The 21,544-nt window shown below is 30.0% G+C and overlaps 1 pseudogene; it reads left to right on the top strand.

Moving 5' to 3' along the window:
* Positions 1-19,553: 19,553 nt before the first annotated feature.
* Positions 19,554-21,155, top strand: LOC118648811 (annotated as a pseudogene).
* Positions 21,156-21,544: the final 389 nt, after the last annotated feature.

Raw genomic sequence — 21,544 nt, 5'->3', positions numbered from 1 at the left:
TAATCAAATAATAATAAAAAAAAAGGAAATCTCGTATTATCAACATGTAATTTTTAATGCTTTTATACTTCAAAAATATAGGGAACAAATCTAAAAAGATACAAAATTATTTCCAAATTATTCCAAAAAAATACGAAATATTTTAAATCTTGGGATATGCACATGTATTGTTTCACAAAATATAAAAAGCAAACATAGGTAATAGGTATACAAGAACCTTTCATGTAGTTGTATTTTGACGATATTGTAGTATTATCCCATAATAGCAAATACATTGAATTTATCGCATGCGTGAAACACGATTATCATACAATTGAATGTCTGACAAGATACCGTAAAAATGGTTGTATCTTTTATTTTTGTTACATATTTGTATGTTTTTTTACATACAGTCTGGATCTAAAAATTATTGTACATATTTACTTATTACTCTTTGTTTGCAACTTCGTGGATTGTTGTTTAACTACTCCTACTTTTTTGTTTCTTTCTTTCTTATTTCTTTTATTTAATTATTTTCTTTTTAAAAAATAATAGCTTTATTGGTAGTATAATTCAAATTGATTCCTTCTCTCATACTTAATTATTTATAAATTATGATTAAAAACATAAATATTTGTATTAAAGTTATAAATTTGAGAAAGCATTGTATGAACTGTTACTAACGGATTTATATAGAGAACAAATTAAAACTTAAATTAAATAATAATTAAATAATTTTACGAGATTGTGTTAAAATATATCAAATATTGAGCCAACTGAACCAACAACTAATCCATACATGTATACACACATACACACACACACACACACACACACACACACACACGCGCGCGCGCGCGCGCGCGCGCGCGCGCGCGTTAAGATCACGTTAAGTTAGATTAGTGGGAAAAGTAAAAAGCAAAAAAATACGTTTTTTTTATTTAATTGAACATTCCAATTTTAATTGAAATGAAGTACGATATATATTTTTTTCAATCCCAAATTGCATAAGTTTTTTACCTTCTAATCAGATAAAATTTAAATGAATATACAGGAATCGACATTTAATAGTTATTTTATTTAAACAAAGAAATAGTCATAAGAAATAGTCTTCCAAAACCGACAAAGTATTCGGTTTGCACATTTTCAAGAATTTTTATCTGTAGTCGAAATCTGTAGTCTTTTTTTCTTAATAAGTATAACAAATGTATTTTCATTCATTTTCAACGTTCTCGTGAAGTGAAAACTGATTAAAGACAAAATTTTATGTCGGATGCTCCGCGTGTGTTTCGCCCCTGGACTTTGGGTATCGCGGGTTATCGCGGGCAACTTCATTGTCGTGATAACAAGAAAAACTAACTTCGTCATAAGATTAGTATTTACAGAAACTAGAAATATTCCATCACATTTATTTACACTGTCTATTTATCTTAAAAGAAATAACCGATAAACTTACCGGATGTTTTCGTTACAGATTAACTATTTTAACTTGTGATATTTTATCATGCGATTAAAATATACGGTCACTTAAAAAATCATGGAAAAAGATATTCTTTCTTCTTTGTAAATCGTAATAAAATTGCGTATAAATAAGATGTAATTTTGATAATATTTTCTTGTCTAATTAATATAAATATTAATTTTTATTACAGGTTTAAGCTTGAGTTACAAACTTAAAGTTACAAAATATATTAATTATTCTTGGTGGTGCAACTTGTGAAAAGAATAAAGAAAATATAAAAAAAGATAAAAAAAGGCTCCAAGTGTATGGTTTTTCCTTTAAAGAAAAAAATTATTGGATGGTTCAACCTAAGTAATATATACTAAGTGTGTCAAATTCAACATAAATAATATAAATTAACTTCTCTATAAAAATAATGCTATCTAAATATTTTACGCCAATTATAAGTATAAACATTTTTATAAGAACTAAAAGATTATTACCATTCTTTAGCCAGGTTATAATACAAAACAATTTAAATTTGATACTATAAAATGAGAGCATTAAGTTTTTTTCTCTACAAAAGTATTGGCAAGAAATATCGCCTCTCAAAATGATGTGATCTCAAAATGTGTATGGCTAATGTCGATAACATGCTTAAGAAAACATAAAATTAAAAAAAAAACAAATAAAAAACTTCAAAGAAAAAATATGACAAAAAACAAATAAGAAGTTTAATATAACTAGAACAACACAGGCGCGCGCTACGCGCTATTTAGTTCTTCACTTTTTAAAAATAACAATTGCAATAATAATTGTTCTTTCTAAAAAAGGGCATGGCATCGATACTCGCATCTCTCGAAGTATTGTTGTCGCTTTTCCGCGATGCCAATTAAACGTGTGTGAAGTTAGCATCTCAAAGTTTAGCATCTCAAAAAATACTGCAGAACTACTTGCATCCAGCATAGTTCTACAGTTCTTGATAAGTTTCAACAATAGTTACGTTGAATTACGTATGTTAAATAAATTTTTATAAATGAGATGCTAACTACCAAAATCACATAATAGCATCTCACCGTATTTCGAATATACGACCACAATATGTTTAAAAAATGTTTCAATTAATTATATTACCGAAACTCTTTAGAAACTTATTGTACGCGTCCGGAACTATATGAGAACTGCGTTAAAATGAATAAAAATGTCGATATTCAACCAGCATCTCACGTCTAGCCCTCAAAATTCAAGTTTTCCAAGCAAAATAATTGTTTAAATAATGTTTTAATTAATTATATCAACAGCACTTTTTAGAAACTTATTATACGCGTCCGGAACTATATGAAAACTGCGTTAAAATAAATAGATCTGTCGATATTCGATTAGCATTTCACGTCTAGCTTTCAAAATTCAAGTTTTCCGGGCAATATAATTGTTTAAAAAATGTTTTAATTAATTATAACACGGTAACTTTATAGAAAAATATTGTACGCGTCCGGAACTATATGAGAACTGCGTAAACATAAATAGAACTGTCGACATTTAAACAGCATTACACGTATAGCAAACAAAATTCAAAGTTTTCGGGCAAAATAATTGTTTAAAAAATGTTTTAATTAATTATATCACCTAAACTCTATAGAAACATATTGTACGCGTCCTGAACTATATGAAAACTGCGTTGAAATAGATGGAATTGTCGATATTCGATTTGCATTTCACGTCTAACCCAAAAATTCAAGTTTTTCCTGTAAAATAATCGTTTAAAAAATGTTCTAATTAATTATATCACCTGAACTCTATAGAAACATATTGTACGCGTCCCGAACTATATAAAAATTACGTTAAAATAAATAGATCTGTCGATATTCGATTAGCACTTGACGTGTAGCCTTAAAAATTTAAGTCTTTGGGCAAAATAATTGTTTAAAAAATGTTTTAATTAATTATAACACCTAAACTTTATAAAAACATATTGTACGCGTCCCAAAATATATGAGAATTACGTTAATATAAATAGATCTGTCAATATTCGATTAGCACTTGACCTGTAGCCTTAAGAATTCAAGTTTCTCAGGCAAAATAATTATTTAAAAAACGTTCTAATTAATTATAACCCCTAAACTTTATAGAAACATATTGTACGCGTCCCGAACAATATGAGAATTACGTTAATATAAATAGATTTGTCGATATTCGATTAGCACTTGACGTGTAGCCTTAAAAATTCAAGTTTTTCGGGCAAAATAATTGTTTAAAAAATGTTCTAATTAATTATAACACCTAAACTTTATAGAAACATATTGTAAGCGTGCCAATCTATTTGAGAATTACGTTAAAATAGATACATCTGTCAATATTCGATTAGCACTTGACGTGTAGCCTTAAAAATTCAAGTTTTTCGGGCAAAATAATTGTTTAAAAAATGATTTAATTAATTATAACACCTAAACTTTATAGAAACATATTGTACGCGTCCCGAACTATATAAGAATTACGTTAAAATAAAAAAATCTGTCGATATTCGATTAGCACTTGACCTGTAGCCTTTAAATTTCAAGTTTTTCAGGCAAAATAATTATTTAAAAATAATTTTAATTAATTATAACACCTGAACTTTATAGAAACATATTGAAGGCGTCCTGATCTATATGAGAATTACGTTAAAATAAATGAATCTGTCGATATTCGATTAGCACTTGACGTGTAGCCTTAAAAATTCATGTTTTTTGGGCAAAATAATTGTTTAAAAAATGTTTTAATTAATTATAACACCTAAACTTTATAGAAACATATTGTACGCGTCCCGAAATATATGAGAATTACGTTAATATAAATAGATCTGTCAATATTCGATTAGCACTTGACGTGTAGCCTTAAAAATTCAAGTTTTTCGGGCAAAATAATTGTTTAAAAAATGTTTTAATTAATTATAACACCTAAACTTTATAGAAACATATTGTAGGCGTGCCGATCTATATGAGAATTACGTTAAAATAAATACATCTGTCGATATTCGATTAACACTTGACGTGTAGCCTTAAAAATTCAAGTTTTTCGGGCAAAATAATTGTTTAAAAAATGTTTTAATTAATTATAACACCTAAACTTTATAGAAACATATTGTACGCGTCCCAAAATATATGAGAATTACGTTAATATAAATAGATCTGTCAATATTCGATTAGCACTTGACGTGCAGCCTTAAAAATTCAAGTTTTTCAGGCAAAATAATTATTTAAAAAACGTTCTAATTAATTATAACCCCTAAACTTTATAGAAACATATTGTACGCGTCCCAAACAATATGAGAATTACGTTAATATAAATAGATCTGTCGATATTCGATTAGCACTTGACGTGTAGCCTTAAAAATTCAAGTTTTTTGGGCAAAATAATTGTTTAAAAAATGTTCTAATTAATTATAACACCTAAACTTTATAGAAACATATTGTAGGCGTGCCAATCTATATGAGAATTACGTTAAAATAGATACATCTGTCGATATTCGATTAGCACTTTACGTGTAGCCTTAAAAATTCATGTTTTTTGGGCAAAATAATTGTTTAAAAAATGTTTTAATTAATTATAACACCTAAACTTTATAGAAACATATTGCACGCGTCCCGAAATATATGAGAATTACGTTAATATAAATAGATCTGTCAATATTCGATTAGCACTTGACGTGAAGCCTTAAAAATTCAAGTTTTTCGGGCAAAATAATTGTTTAAAAAATGTTTTAATTAATTATAACACCTAAACTTTATAGAAACATATTGTAGGCGTGCCGATCTATATGAGAATTACGTTAAAATAAATACATCTGTCGATATTCGATTAACACTTGACGTGTAGCCTTAAAAATTCAAGTTTTTCGGGCAAAATAATTGTTTAAAAAATGTTTTAATTAATTATAACACCTAAACTTTATAGAAACATATTGTACGCGTCCCAAAATATATGAGAATTACGTTAATATAAATAGATCTGTCAATATTCGATTAGCACTTGACGTGCAACCTTAAAAATTCAAGTTTTTCAGGAAAATAATTATTTAAAAAACGTTCTAATTAATTATAACCCCTAAACTTTATAGAAACATATTGTACGCGTCCCAAACAATATGAGAATTACGTTAATATAAATAGATCTGTCGATATTCGATTAGCACTTGACGTGTAGCCTTAAAAATTCAAGTTTTTTGGGCAAAATAATTGTTTAAAAAATGTTCTAATTAATTATAACACCTAAACTTTATAGAAACATATTGTAGGCGTGCCAATCTATATGAGAATTAAGTTAAATTAAATACATTTGTCGATATTCGATTAGCACTTGACCTGTAGCCTTAAGAATTCAAATTTCTCAGGCAAAATAATTATTTTAAAAACGTTCTAATTAATTATAACCCCTAAACTTCATAGAAACATATTGTACGCGTCCCGAACAATATGAGAATTACGTTAATATAAATAGATCTGTCGATATTCGATTAGCACTTGACGTGTAGCCTTAAAAATTCAAGTTTTTCGGGCAAAATAATTGTTAAAAAAATGATTTAATTAATTATAACACCTAAACTTTATAGAAACATATTGTAGGCGTGCCGATCTATATGAGAATTACGTTAAAATAAATACATCTGTCGATATTCGATTAACACTTGACGTGTAGCCTTAAAAATTCAAGTTTTTCGGGCAAAATAATTGTTTAAAAAATGTTTTAATTAATTATAACACTTAAACTTTATAGAAACATATTGTACGCGTCCCAAAATATATGAGAATTACGTTAATATAAATAGATCTGTCAATATTCGATTAGCACTTGACGTGCAGCCTTAAAAATTCAAGTTTTTTAGGCAAAATAATTATTTAAAAAACGTTCTAATTAATTATAACCCTTAAACTTTATAGAAACATATTGTACGCGTCCCAAACAATATGAGAATTACGTTAATATAAATAGATCTGTCGATATTCGATTAGCACTTGACGTGTAGCCTTAAAAATTCAAGTTTTTTGGGCAAAATAATTGTTTAAAAAATGTTCTAATTAATTATAACACCTAAACTTTATAGAAACATATTGTAGGCGTGCCAATCTATATGAGAATTAAGTTAAATTAAATACATTTGTCGATATTCGATTAGCACTTGACCTGTAGCCTTAAGAATTCAAGTTTCTCAGGCAAAATAATTATTTTAAAAACGTTCTAATTAATTATAACCCCTAAACTTCATAGATACATATTGTACGCGTCCCGAACAATATGAGAATTACGTTAATATAAATAGATCTGTCGATATTCGATTAGCACTTGACGTGTAGCCTTAAAAATTCAAGTTTTTCAGGCAAAATAATTATTTAAAAATAGTTTTAATTAATTATAACACCTGAACTTTATAGAAACATATTGAAGGCGTGCCAATCTATATGAGAATTAAGTTAAATTAAATACATTTGTCGATATTCGATTAGCACTTGACCTGTAGCCTTAAGAATTCAAGTTTCTCAGGCAAAATAATTATTTAAAAAACGTTCTAATTAATTATAACCCCTAAACTTTATAGAAACATATTGTACGCGTCCCGAACAATATAAGACTTACGTTAATATGAATAGATCTGTCGATATTCGATTAGCACTTGACGTGTAGCCTTAAAAATTCAAGTTTTTCGGGCAAAATAATTGTTTAAAAAATGTTCTAATTAATTATAACACCTAATCTTTATAGAAACATATTGTAGGCGTGCCAATCTATATGAGAATTACGTTAAAATAGATACATCTGTCGATATTCGATTAGCACTTGACGTGTAGTCTTAAAAATTCAAGTTTTTCAGGCAAAATAATTATTTAAAAATAGTTTTAATTGATTATAACACCTGAACTTTATAGAAACATATTGAAGGCGTCCTGATCTATATGAGAATTACGTTAAAATAAATGAATCTGTCGATATTCGATTAGCACTTGACGTGTAGCCTTAAAAATTCAAGTTTTTTGGGCAAAATAATTGTTTTAAAAAATGTTCTAATTAATTATAACACCTAAACTTTATAGAAACATATTGTAGGCGTGCCAATCTAGATGAGAATTACGTTAAAATAGATACATCTGTCGATATTCGATTTGCACTTCACCTGTAGCCTTAAAAATTCATGTTTTTTGGGCAAAATAATTGTTTAAAAAATGTTTTAATTAATTATAACACCTAAACTTTATAGAAACATATTGTACGCGTCCCAAAATATATGAGAATTACGTTAATATAAATAGATCTGTCAATATTCGATTAGCACTTGACGTGCAGCCTTAAAAATTCAAGTTTTTCAGGCAAAATAATTATTTAAATAACGTTCTAATTAATTATAACCCCTAAACTTTATAGAAACATATTGTACGCGTCCCGAACAATATGAGAATTACGTTAATATAAATAGATCTGTCGATATTCGATTAGCACTTGATGTGTAGCCTTAAAAATTCAAGTTTTTCGGGCAAAATAATTGTTTAAAAAATGTTTTAATTAATTATAACACCTAAACTTTATAGAAACATATTGTAGGCGTGCCAATCTATATGAGAATTAAGTTAAATTAAATACATTTGTCGATATTCGATTAGCACTTGACCTGTAGCCTTAAGAATTCAAGTTTCTCAGGCAAAATAATTATTTAAAAAACGTTCTAATTAATTATAACACCTGAACTTTATAGAAACATATTGTACGCGTCCCGACCTATATGAGAATTACATTAAAATAAAAAGATCTGTCGATATTCGATTAGCACTTGACCTGCAGCCTTAAAACTTCAAGTTTTTCAGACAAAATAATTATTTAAAAATAGTTTTAATTAATTATAACACCTAAACTTTATTGAAACATATTGTACGCGTCCCGAACAATATAAGAATTACGTTAATATAAATAGATCTGTCGATATTCGATTAGCACTTGACGTGTAGCCTTAAAAATTCAAGTTTTTCGGGCAAAATAATTGTTTAAAAAATGTTCTAATTAATTATAACACCTAAACTTTATAGAAACATATTGTAGGCGTGCCAATCTATATGAGAATTCCGTTAAAATAGATACATCTGTCGATATTCGATTAGCACTTGACGTGTAGTCTTAAAAATTCAAGTTTTTCGGGCAAAATAATTGTTTAAAAAATGATTTAATTAATTATAACACCTAAACTTTATAGAAACATATTGTACGCGTCCTGAACTATATAAGAATTACGTTAAAATAAAAAATCTGTCGATATTCGATTAGCACTTGACCTGTAACTTTAAAAATTCAAGTTTTTTGGGCAAAATAATTGTTTAAAAAATGTTTTAATTAATTATAACACCTAAACTTTATAGAAACATATTGTACGCGTCCCAAAATATATGAGAATTACGTTAATATAAATAGATCTGTCAATATTCGATTAGCACTTGACGTGCAGCCTTAAAAATTCAAGTTTTTCGGGCAAAATAATTGTTTAAAAAATGTTCTAATTAATTATAACACCTAAACTTTATAGAAACATATTGTAGGCGTGCCAATCTATATGAGAATTACGTTAAAATAGATACATCTGTCGATATTCGATTAGCACTTGACGTGTAGCCTTAAAAATTCAAGTTTTTCGGGCAAAATAATTGTTTAAAAAATGATTTAATTAATTATAACACCTAAACTTTATAGAAACATATTGTACGCGTCCCGAACTATATAAGAATTACGTTAAAATAAAAAATCTGTCGATATTCGATTAGCACTTTACCTGTAGCTTTTAAATTTCAAGTTTTTCAGGCAAAATAATTATTTAAAAATAGTTTTAATTAATTATAACACCTGAACTTTATAGAAACATATTGTACGCGTCCCGACCTATATGAGAATTACATTAAATAAAAAGATCTGTCGATATTCGATTAGCACTTGACCTGCAGCCTTAAAAATTCAAGTTTTTCAGGCAAAATAATTATTTAAAAATAGTTTTAATTAATTATAACACCTAAACTTTATTGAAACATATTGTACGCGTCCCGAACAATATGAGAATTACGTTAATATGAATAGATTTGTCGATATTCGATTAGCACTTGACGTGTAGCCTTAAAAATTCAAGTTTTTCGGACAAAATGATTGTTTAAAAAATGTTCTAATTAATTATAACACCTAAACTTTATAGAAACATATTGTAAGCGTGCCAATCTATTGAGAATTACGTTAAAATAGATACATCTGTCAATATTCGATTAGCACTTGACGTGTAGCCTTAAAAATTCAAGTTTTTCGGGCAAAATAATTGTTTAAAAAATGATTTAATTAATTATAACACCTAAACTTTATAGAAACATATTGTAGGCGTGCCAATCTATATGAGAATTACGTTAAAATAGATACATCTGTCGATATTCGATTTGCACTTCACGTGTAGTCTTAAAAATTCATGTTTTTTTGGGCAAAATAATTGTTTAAAAAATGTTTTAATTAATTATAACACCTAAACTTTATAGAAACATATTGTACGCGTCCCAAAATATATGAGAATTACGTTAATATAAATAGATCTGTCAATATTCGATTAGCACTTGACGTGCAGCCTTAAAAATTCAAGTTTTTCAGGCAAAATAATTATTTAAAAACCGTTCTAATTAATTATAACCCCTAACTTTATAGAAACATATTGTACGCGTCCCGAACAATATGAGAATTACGTTAATATAAATAGATCTGTCGATATTCGATTAGCACTTGACGTGTAGCCTTAAAAATTCAAGTTTTTTGGGCAAAATAATTGTTTAAAAAATGTTCTAATTAATTATAACACCTAAACTTTATAGAAACATATTGTAGGCGTGCCAATCTATATGAGAATTCCGTTAAAATAGATACATCTGTCGATATTCGATTAGCACTTGACGTGTAGTCTTAAAAATTCAAGTTTTTCGGGCAAAATAATTGTTTAAAAATGATTTAATTAATTATAACACCTAAACTTTATAGAAACATATTCTACGCGTCCTGAACTATATAAGAATTACGTTAAAATAAAAAATCTGTCGATATTCGATTAGCACTTGACCTGTAACTTTAAAAATTCAAGTTTTTTGGGCAAAATAATTGTTTAAAAAATGTTTTAATTAATTATAACACCTAAACTTTATAGAAACATATTGTACGCGTCCCAAAATATATGAGAATTACGTTAATATAAATAGATCTGTCAATATTCGATTAGCACTTGACGTGCAGCCTTAAAAATTCAAGTTTTTCGGGCAAAATAATTGTTTAAAAAATGTTCTAATTAATTATAACACCTAAACTTTATAGAAACATATTGTAGGCGTGCCAATCTATATGAGAATTACGTTAAAATAGATACATCTGTCGATATTCGATTAGCACTTGACGTGTAGCCTTAAAAATTCAAGTTTTTCGGGCAAAATAATTGTTTAAAAAATGATTTAATTAATTATAACACCTAAATTTTATAGAAACATATTGTACGCGTCCCGAACTATATAAGAATTACGTTAAAATAAAAAAATCTGTCGATATTCGATTAGCACTTTACCTGTAGCTTTTAAATTTCAAGTTTTTCAGGCAAAATAATTATTTAAAAATAGTTTTAATTAATTATAACACCTGAACTTTATAGAAACATATTGTACGCGTCCCGACCTATATGAGAATTACATTAAAATAAAAAGATCTGTCGATATTCGATTAGCACTTGACCTGCAGCCTTAAAAATTCAAGTTTTTCAGGCAAAATAATTATTTAAAAATAGTTTTAATTAATTATAACACCTAAACTTTATTGAAACATATTGCACGCGTCCCGAACTATATGAGAATTACGTTAAAATAAATAGATCTGTCGATATTCGATTAGCACTTGACGTGTAGCTTTAAAAATTCAAGTTTTTTGGGCAAAATAATTGTTTAAAAAATGTTTTAATTATTTATATTACCGAAACTCTTTAGAAAATTATTGTACGCTTCCGTATCTATATGGGAACTTGTTAAGAGAAATAGAACTGTTAATATTCAACCAGTATCCCATGTCTACACCTATAAATATATGTTTTCCATCTAGATAGTTGTTGAAAAATACTTTTAAAATTTTTAAATTAATTAATTTTGTCTATCTGAGATGCCAGTTACACCAAATCCACGTGCGCAGACGTACACGCATATATACGTATGTTTTGTAACAAAAAATTATTTTTTCATTAATTTAATCATCTGAACTGTTGTTAGGACGTCTCTAAACGATAGAACTTTATACATTGAAAAAAAAGTATATTCAATAAGATATGTTATTGCAGGCTGTCAATTAAAAAAATACTCAATACAATAATATATGCTATTGCAGTATCAATATTGTACTTGCATTAATAGCAAATATTATTGTATTGAGTATTTTATGTAGTTGGCAGCCCGCAATCACATATGTTATTGGCTGTATTACATTTTTTTTCTGTGTAGATTTAGTCTTCTCTGTCATATATTCGGTGGTCGTATATTCGAAATACGGTGAGATGCTATTATGTGATTTTGGAAGTTAGCATCTCATTTATAAAAATTTAATTAAAATAGATAATTCAACGGAACTATTAGCATCTCATTTATAAAAATTTAATTAAAATAGATAATTCAACGAAACTATTGTTGAAACCTATCGAGAACTGTAGAACTATGCTGGATGCAAGTAATTCTGCAGTATTTTTATGAGATGCTAAACTTTGAGATGCTAACTATACACACGTTTAATCGGCATCGCGGAAAAACGACAACAATACTTTGCGAGATGCGAGTATCGATGCCATGCTCTTTTTTAGAAAGGATAGATCGAAAAGTATTGCTTTCTGTTTATGCATAGCTATATCAGGAAAAAAACCTGAATTCTACTAGCAACAGTTTCCATGCGATAGCGATGACTTTTCCAAATATACACACCGCCACATTGAATCAGCCATTTCAAATAACAATCATGGATATTTATATATACCACGTTTGAGTCGAATAATAACTCCGTAAATGCAATTAAATTACTTATTTTAAAGATTTACCGTAAGCTATTGGAAAATCTACACCGTAACATTGTACTTAATTCTTGAATCTCACCAAGTTACCATCGGTTTTTAGGCTTTAAAAAATTTGTCTGCAAGTTATTAGCAACGATCTATATGAACTTTAGACGCTGGTTAATGGGCTAAGATCGACACTTTTACCAGTCCTTCTATATATAGATTCTTTATCATTTATATTAGTCAAGATAAATATGCTTCTAACAGAGAGATAAAATCTCTACATAATTGAATAAACAGAATGTGATATCATATATTGCGTCATCGTATGTTCACCAATAAACGGTATTAGATCTTTTGTAATAGTGTCTCTTGTATTTTTTAAAGATGTCGTCATTTTCTCGTTTTTCTTTGATTAAAATCTCAGCAAATTACTGTAATATATTAAAATGGAATGTGGGAGTTAATATTATTTGTCATTGCCATTTTAAACCTAAAATAATAACAAGAAGTAACGTATAATACGATAATAATGTAAAACATATAAAATGTATACGCTTATGTATACTGCGAAATATTTTATAATCGTTCTCTTTTTTTTTAATTAGTTATTGATTATTATTAATTTGTTAATTTGCTAATTAATATCATTTATTTAAATTAATTTTCTCTCACGCGTACATATAAAAAATATGTAATCAAATACGAACATCAATGATTTAAAAAGGCATGAAGTCTATGCATAAACCGTTTAGTATTTTGGAAAGTAATACCTATAAAATATAAAATACCTATAAAACTATTAATTAGATTAAATAACACTATAATGAAAAAAAGTTTATTAAAGTTTGGTAAAAAAGTAACAAAAATTATAATAAATCAATATTTTTTTAGTAACTATAAGTACTTGAGAAAATACTTTTTCAAAGCAAAACGCGTACTTTTGTATTAAATATTATCAAATAATTACTTTTTAAAAGTAACTTTTCCACACTCATATTTAAAACTGTAAACTTATATTAATAAATATAATATTACCTTTTCTGACAAGAAGACCCGTTTTGAACCAATGATGTGAAAAGTCATAAATCTTACTCTTTTCGATATATTATGTATTGCCAGTATTATGTAGAAACTTAAAGAAACACAGTACAAGTCAAACTGTTTACTTAATTTTAATAAATATAATTAGTTTGTTTAAAATATTTTATTATTTTTATCAATTTTTATCAGTGCTTTTTATAAATATTAGACACCACAAACGCGCGCGCTAGTTAACTTTTATTTTTTACTTTTTAAAAGTAAATTACAACGATAATTGTACAGATAATCGTCTATGTAAATTTGACAGCTGCCAAATTTCAATCACAATGACAATTACTCTCGCAACACGAAGTAATTACAGCTAGAGAATCAATCAGTATCGCGGAAAATTGGCAGCAATACAATCAATAACATCTTTCTTTTTACAAAGTGACAACATAAAATTGTTAAATTACTGGTTTGTCAATAATGTATACAAAGTTTAATATTTTATATCAAGAGACACGGTAGTGGCTCGCGCCAAGTGAGAGCGCAGCGCGAGACCGTGTTCTTTACGCGAGTACGCGACTTGCGAGCACCCGAGATTATTGGATCTCAGAAATGGCTAAACCGATCGAATTTTAACTAGACTCAATCGAAAGCTTGGGGTCGATTTGTATAAGAAAACTGCTTTTATTTTTCTCTACGTACCTTATGAGAGGAGATAACACGAAAGTCGAAATGTCAAAATTTTCATGTAAGATACGTCGTCGTCGTCAACCTTGTAAGCATGTAAGGGGCGAGAGAGACCAGACGAAGAAATGTATCGTTTGCTGTAACATGTAAAACATCTCGAGAATGGTTGGAGATACGAACTTAGAATAAGCACCAGTATATCAAATGTCTTTGAATCAATTAATTAAGTAATTAATTAATTAATTAGTTAATTAATTAAACCTTGTATCATGTATGTCTCGAAAACGGTTGAAGATACAAACTTGGAATAAGTACTAGTATTATCAGATGTCTTTGAATTAATTAAATAATTAATTAATTAATTAATTATTTAATTAATTAAACCTTATACCATGTATATCTCGAGAACGGTTAGAGATACAAACTTGGGATAAGCACTAGTATTGACAAATGTTATCGGATTATTACTTAATTAAAATTTAATTAATTAAATTTTAAACATGCAAATCTTGTAAACTACTTGGGATAAACACTATAAATATTTGATCTATTATAAAATATGTCATAAGATAAAATTACGTTATAGCTTTGTGGATTAAATAAGTCTAACCACTACAAATATGTGATATCCGAACAAAATTACCCTTTTAAAAAAGGTTAAAAAGGCGCTAAGTGTACGTGCGTGCGTGTGTGTGTGTGTGTGTGTGTGTGTGTGTGTGTGTGTGTGTTACGGAAAATGCTACTATGTTACATATTGCACTACTTTTATTTTTTTACATTCAAAATAAATTTAAATGCAAAATTACAAGAAATTGCCTTTTAAATAAAAGGACAAAAATTTTGTTTTTTCTACAAAAATAATGATATGTAGTAAATGTGCCAGCTATCAGAACGGATATTTATTTTAAAATTTATTTATTATTACTTTTAATATTAAAATAATCAATAATACGGTTCTGTATATAAGTAATATACATTTCTAAAGTGGTGTAATTTTAATTATAAAAATAAACGCTACAAAATAAAAGTGTTAAGTTCTTCTCTACAAAAATAATGATATGAAGAAAAATGTGCCAATCAATAAAAATATATGTTTATTTTTTAACTGGCATTCATAGTTTGATTTTTCATTAAGTCTGTATCAGACTAACTAGAGATTGATATTGGGATTAAATTGAAATGTAACCAATTAGAAACAAAACCAATATTCTTTAACTTTGCTTTGAAAGGTCAAATTTTAATTCAATCTCAATTTCAAATCCGATATAGCTTTAGATTGTCTTAAATTTATCTTCAGATACAATTTTATTTAGTACAAAGGTTATTTAAAAATAATTTAAGAAAATCTTAAATACAAGATTAAACTATAAATATTAACCTTTCGTATTAAATTATTGGCTGCTGTACGCCTACAAAAAACAATTGTCAGGAAGCATATTGGCAAGGGATAAAGGAGATAATATTGAGCTGGCAAATAAGTTTTTAATACAAATAAATTATAAATATTACAAATAAATACTTTAATACGAATAAATATTTTATTACAAAAAACTTGGCGCTGCTAAACCGAATAATTTGCTTTAATACAAAATCACTACAATATATTATCACTCATTTGGATTAGGCCCGAGAATGTACATCGGCAACAGGTTTGCATGCTCGAGGACACGGACTTTGTTATTTCATCTTCTGGCTCGTTGTCAATTAAAGCCTTGCGAGAAAACTTCGATATCTGGAAGATTGCAAAAAAGCGGGTTCTTAATGCAGATTGAAGGCAGTTTCTGGTTGAGCATTGTACCGAGAGAAACCAGCATTTTACACTTAAAAAAGTAAAACAGTAATGTCGGTTCCAGATTTCAAAATAACCCAAGGACGTTAAATAGTAGGAGTCTTCAAAATATAATATTCTATAAATATACATGTAAAGATATCGCAAATATATTTTACGTTATATATAATTAATAACAATATTATGATAATATAATTATGATCATAACACTGTTGTACGTGCACACGCGATATTAAACAAAAAATTGGTGTATAAACATTTCTAAGATATCTTGTAATTCTGTGAATTATTTTAATGATGAAAGCAATTTTGATAACAAAATCTTTTAACTTTTTTATTATGTATTATTAGACATTATCATGTAGGTCATGACTTTGAACCTACATGATAATGTCTAATAATATATAATAAAACATGACATTTAAATACAATTATGTAACTTTGGACTAATTGTTGTTAAGGGGTCAGGGGAGATTAGAAGACCAAAAAAGACACTTTTTGGGGGATTTTTTCTTTGAAACAGTATTATATTTAATTTATGAACATTGGCACTGTGGTACATAACATTTAAGAAAATTCAGAAAAAATTTCAAGTAAAAATATTAAAATTTAAAGAAGTTATAGTTAATAACAAAAGCCACCTTTAAAAAAACACGATTTGCGGTGCCAACTGCTGTATGAAGCCGAATCATGTAAAACAGATGAAACAAAAAAATTTAGTTTGTACATGAAATTTTCTAGTCCTTAATCGATGATTTTAGGAAAAAATTAATTTAAGATAAAATGGCAGCTGCCAAAAGTCAAACTTCCGATTTTCGTAAAAAAGCGCTCATTTTTTGTACATAAAATTGAAAATATAAGTAAAAAAAAATCCTTCGATCAAGGACTTGCATTTTATGTTAGAAGAAAGCACGTAAAATTTCAGATTAATCAATTGAATAGTTTTTCAGAAATCTTTGGCATCGTCTTTGAAAATGCATCTGAGAAAAACGCGTTTAAAGTTTTAAGTACTGTTTACGTATTTTATTCAAAATCATGTGATCAATTTGAATAAAGGTGTATTTTTAAACTTACGCAGAGTCATCAATTTTAGGCCCATATAGCACATCTTCGTCTTCCATAGCCGTCTCTAAAAATATTAGTCAGTGAGAGAGCAGCTGCTGATAGCTGCTCCTTCCTAACAGCGTTGAGAGACTGACCTTTGTGACTTTGCCACTTTGACAGTTTTAGTCGGATCGACTTGAAAATTTAATGAGATATTCTCGAGATGTTATACTTTCAGAAATTACAAATGTAAGAAAATTCGGGATATTCCTTCCCAAAGGCCATACTAGGGCACTCGTGGGAGTATGACGCAATACCGAAAGGAATGCCAAGGAAAGGAAAGCAAGTGACGCTAGGGTTACCCTGGATCCTCATGCAGACAACGGCGCTTTGACACCGAGCGCTAATTGGTCAAAAACGGGTGATGGCGATAATATTTACCACCACCACCCGTTTTTCACCAATTAGCGGTGTCAAAGCACCGTTGTCTGCATAAGGATCCAGGGTTACGATGCACCTAGCAACACAAAACACTTTCACTTTTTCGAGGCCAAACGAGTTATACGGACGAGAGACGCAACAAGAGACGCTCAGGAGAGGATACGTGTTTAGAGACGCTCGATAAACACTTCGCGGGTTCTTGCGACGGATTTGGCTGTAGCAGGCACGATAATAAATACTTGAATTCAAATTACGGGATCCTGACATAATTGCGCCATCCGATTTAATACATTTTCTTACCACAAAAATCCAAAAATAATTTTTGAAAATTACTAACTCCTCTTAATTAATATATAAATCACTTATATATTATGAGTAATTGAATAAAAGCACAAATAACACATAGTAAGTATGAAAATGTAAAATAAATTGACAAATACATTAATCTCACTTAAGACATCTATTGCGTAAATAACAACAGAGATACTTATGAGGCAAAATATTCGGCAACTTGGTAACATTTACGCAAGCAATGACGAGTCAGATACTATATTAAAAAGATTGTCTCGATGCAGCAGCAGTCAATTGTCAGTGTTTAAAAGCGAAAGTCGTGCACGCATGCGTATACATACGCCATACATAGGCTGCGTTCCGATATTTACTGTCAGTACTAAAAATCTACAGTATATGTGACGTAAACTATAAATTTTTAGTACTGGCGTGAATATCGGGATGTAGCCATAATCAAGCCGTGACGCAGGTCTACGGATCCTAAGCATATGTCGCGCACCGAATCGGGTGGTATCCCCCCGATCCGTTGATTATAAACAAGCAAAACTAAAATAATCTGAGTCTGGGACAATGCAAGTCGTAAATTTGCTTGTCCCATTACTTCGGCGCCGAAGGTCTTCCTGACGACATGCAAGGGTTCAAGAAAAAACATGTGCAACACACTCTTCTCCCGTCCCCCGCTAAGATTATTACAGGACACGAGATCCAGTGGTGCAAGATTTAGGGTGTGTTCGAGGAGACGCTATTAGCGCTATCAGCAATCAGTCTATCCTTGTTCTACTTTTAATGAGTAATGAAGATAGACTGAATGCTGGTAACGCTAATAGCGTCTCTCCGAACACACCCTTAGGCCGAAGGCAGAGAACGAGACGTAGGTGTCGTAGTCATAGTCGTAGGGTAAGACAAAGAAAAACGTAAGTCGTAATATACTACTATTCTAGAATAGTATACTACTACATGTATGACTTACGTTTTTTTTCTGCCTTACCCTACGACTACGACTACGACACCTACGTCTCGCTCTCTGCCTTCGGCCTTAGTCCGCTAGCACCTCGGGCAACCTCGGGTGATACGCCGAGCACTGCCGAGTACCCTCTCTCTTTCTCTGTCTTTCTAATAACCGACTTGCGATAGACGCGACGAGAGCGACCGAGTCGGCCCGAGGGGTGCGTTCCGTTTCACGCATAATACGCATGATGCATCGTTCATCCTTGTGTTTGTCAAATGTTAAACAAGGATGAACAATGCATTATGCGCATCATGCGTGTGAAACGGAACGCAGCCCGAGACTCGAGGTACGAACGCGACTGACTTGGCTGCTCGGCGGTGTTCGGTGGTGGCTCGGCGTATCACCCAAGGTGTTAGCGGACTAAGGCTGCGGTCCACTTGACGTTATAAATGCTTCGAAGCGTTTGATTGACCAATCAAAACAAGATTTTTTACAAATTGACCAATCATAGAATGCTTCGAAACGTTTGTAGCGTCAAGTGGACCGTAGCCTAAATCATGCAACCACTAACGTGATCGCCGATTGGCTCCCACTGTCAAATCAAGGGACGTCGACTCGAAGCTCATTGCCGAATAAGATTCCGTAAATTTTAACTACTTCAGCGGAAGGAATTGCCGTTGCCAAAGATCAGATTATTGTCAGTCGTGGTCAGTCGCAGAAAGTACTTTCCCATGTGCAGACATCATAGTTCGAGTTCTCGATATTTTCACACAGTATTCTTTTTTGGTTACTAACAAAACGACAAATGAAAATATTCGAAAAACAAATTGATCACGAAAAGTGATGCAAGTACTTAAATTTCCATAAAACTATATAGTGTACAGTTCAACGTTGATAAATATATATCGAAATGATGTATGTAATTGCTTTGTCGGTGATAATCAGTGCTCTAGGCTTTTATTATTATTTCTACAAGAATCTAAATTGTTTTAAAAACATGGCATACCTTATAAATCGCCTCTGCCTATAGTAGGAAATATGGGACCAGTATTTCTTCGTCTGAAGTCAATGGCCGATATTATCAATAATATTTACAATATAAATTCCGAAGCCAAGTATGTTGGTTATGTTTGATATGACCATTCCACTTGTGATGATACGCGATCCTGAGCTAATTAAATCCATCACGTTGAAAAACTTTGATATGTTCATAAATCATCGTAGTTTCGTAGATGAAGAATTAGAACCATTATTCGGTAAAAATCTGTTTTTTCTTCACGGAGAGAAATGGCGGAATATACGATCTTTATTAACTCCGGCCTTTACGGGCAGCAAAATGAGAAACATGTTCAAACTAATGTCAGATTGTGGCAGCGTCTTTAGCAATTACTTAGTGCAATTACCACCGGAGAAGAGGATAATACAAACAAAGACGTTTTTACCAGGTATACTAACGACGTGATTGCTACTTGCGCGTTCGGTATCAATGTAGATTCCATGAAAACCCGGAGAACGAATTCTATGTATACGGTAAAGAGCGACCACTTTTGACAATATTGCCCTTATAAAGCTATATATATTTGGAAGCTTGCCTTTTCTGGCACGATTGATTAATTTAAAATTTGTCGTAAGCAAATAGCAGATTTTTTCCGAAACCTCGTAGAAACCACCATAAAAACCAGAGACGAAAATAAATTGTTCGTCCAGATATATTGCAATTAATGATGGAAAACAGAGGTAAAAGAGCAAAACGGAATTGACTATCAATGATATGGTAGCACAAGCATTTATCTTTTTCTTCGGTGGCTTCGACAGTACTTCAACATTAATGTGTTTTGCCGCTCATGAAATTGCAGTAACCAAAATGTACTAGAAAAATTACAAAAAGAAGTTGATCAGGTCTTAGAGAAAACAACGGAGAAGTATCTTATGAAGCCGTTAACGGGATGCAATATTTGAATGCTGTGTTTAGAAGAAGCTCTCAGAATGTATCCAGTTGCCCCAGCAACGGACAGATTATGCGAAAAGATTTCGAGCTGCCGCCGACGTTACCAGGATTAGAATCATTTACTGATAAAGAAAGGCGAGGGGGTATCTGGTTGCCGGTTTATGCACTTCATCATGATCCGAAATATTTCGAGGATCCGGAAAAGTTTGATCCTGAACGATTTCTTGGTGAACGAAGGAAGGATAGTCTTAATTGCGGAGCCTACATTCCTTTCGGTCTTGGTCCAAGAATGTGCATAGGTAACAGATTTGCGTTGCTAGAGACGAAGGTCCTGCTGTTTCCATCTACTAGCCCGTTGCGATTAAAGACCTGTGAGAAAACGCCAATGCCACTCAAGCTTGCTAAGGATAGTTTTATGTAAAGCCCGAAGGAGGTTTCTGGCTAAAGGTGTTACCAAGGAAAAATGTGCACCACACTCTTTCAGAGAATCTTAGCAATGGAATACACTAAAAAGTAAGACAAAGTTAATTACATTTTTACGATTTGAAAATAAATTGAGAAATAGAAAAGGTATTTTATTCTCAATTTATTAAGGTATATAATGTTATTTTCTTAGTCAACAAAATTACAATAAAAAACGTCGATGTTTTTTTATATAATAATGTACAACAAGAGTATTAACATAAATATACATAAGCAGATAATTGTAAAATATTGTTTATCAGTAACTTGTCAAATTTTTGATCCGTATTTAGTACCTGATTCAAATTTAGTCAATTTACTTTACTTTATGAACTAAACTGTATTAATATTGATAAAAACATGATTTGTATAAAAAAATAAAAAACCTGACTACAAAAGTTATACATTTATTTTTATATATAAAACAAATTCTTCAAAAG

This window comes from Monomorium pharaonis, unplaced genomic scaffold, assembly GCF_013373865.1.
Source record: "Monomorium pharaonis isolate MP-MQ-018 unplaced genomic scaffold, ASM1337386v2 scaffold_72, whole genome shotgun sequence".
Classification (NCBI taxonomy): Eukaryota; Metazoa; Arthropoda; class Insecta; order Hymenoptera; family Formicidae; genus Monomorium; species Monomorium pharaonis.
This window is presented reverse-complemented; position numbering and strand designations above follow the sequence as displayed.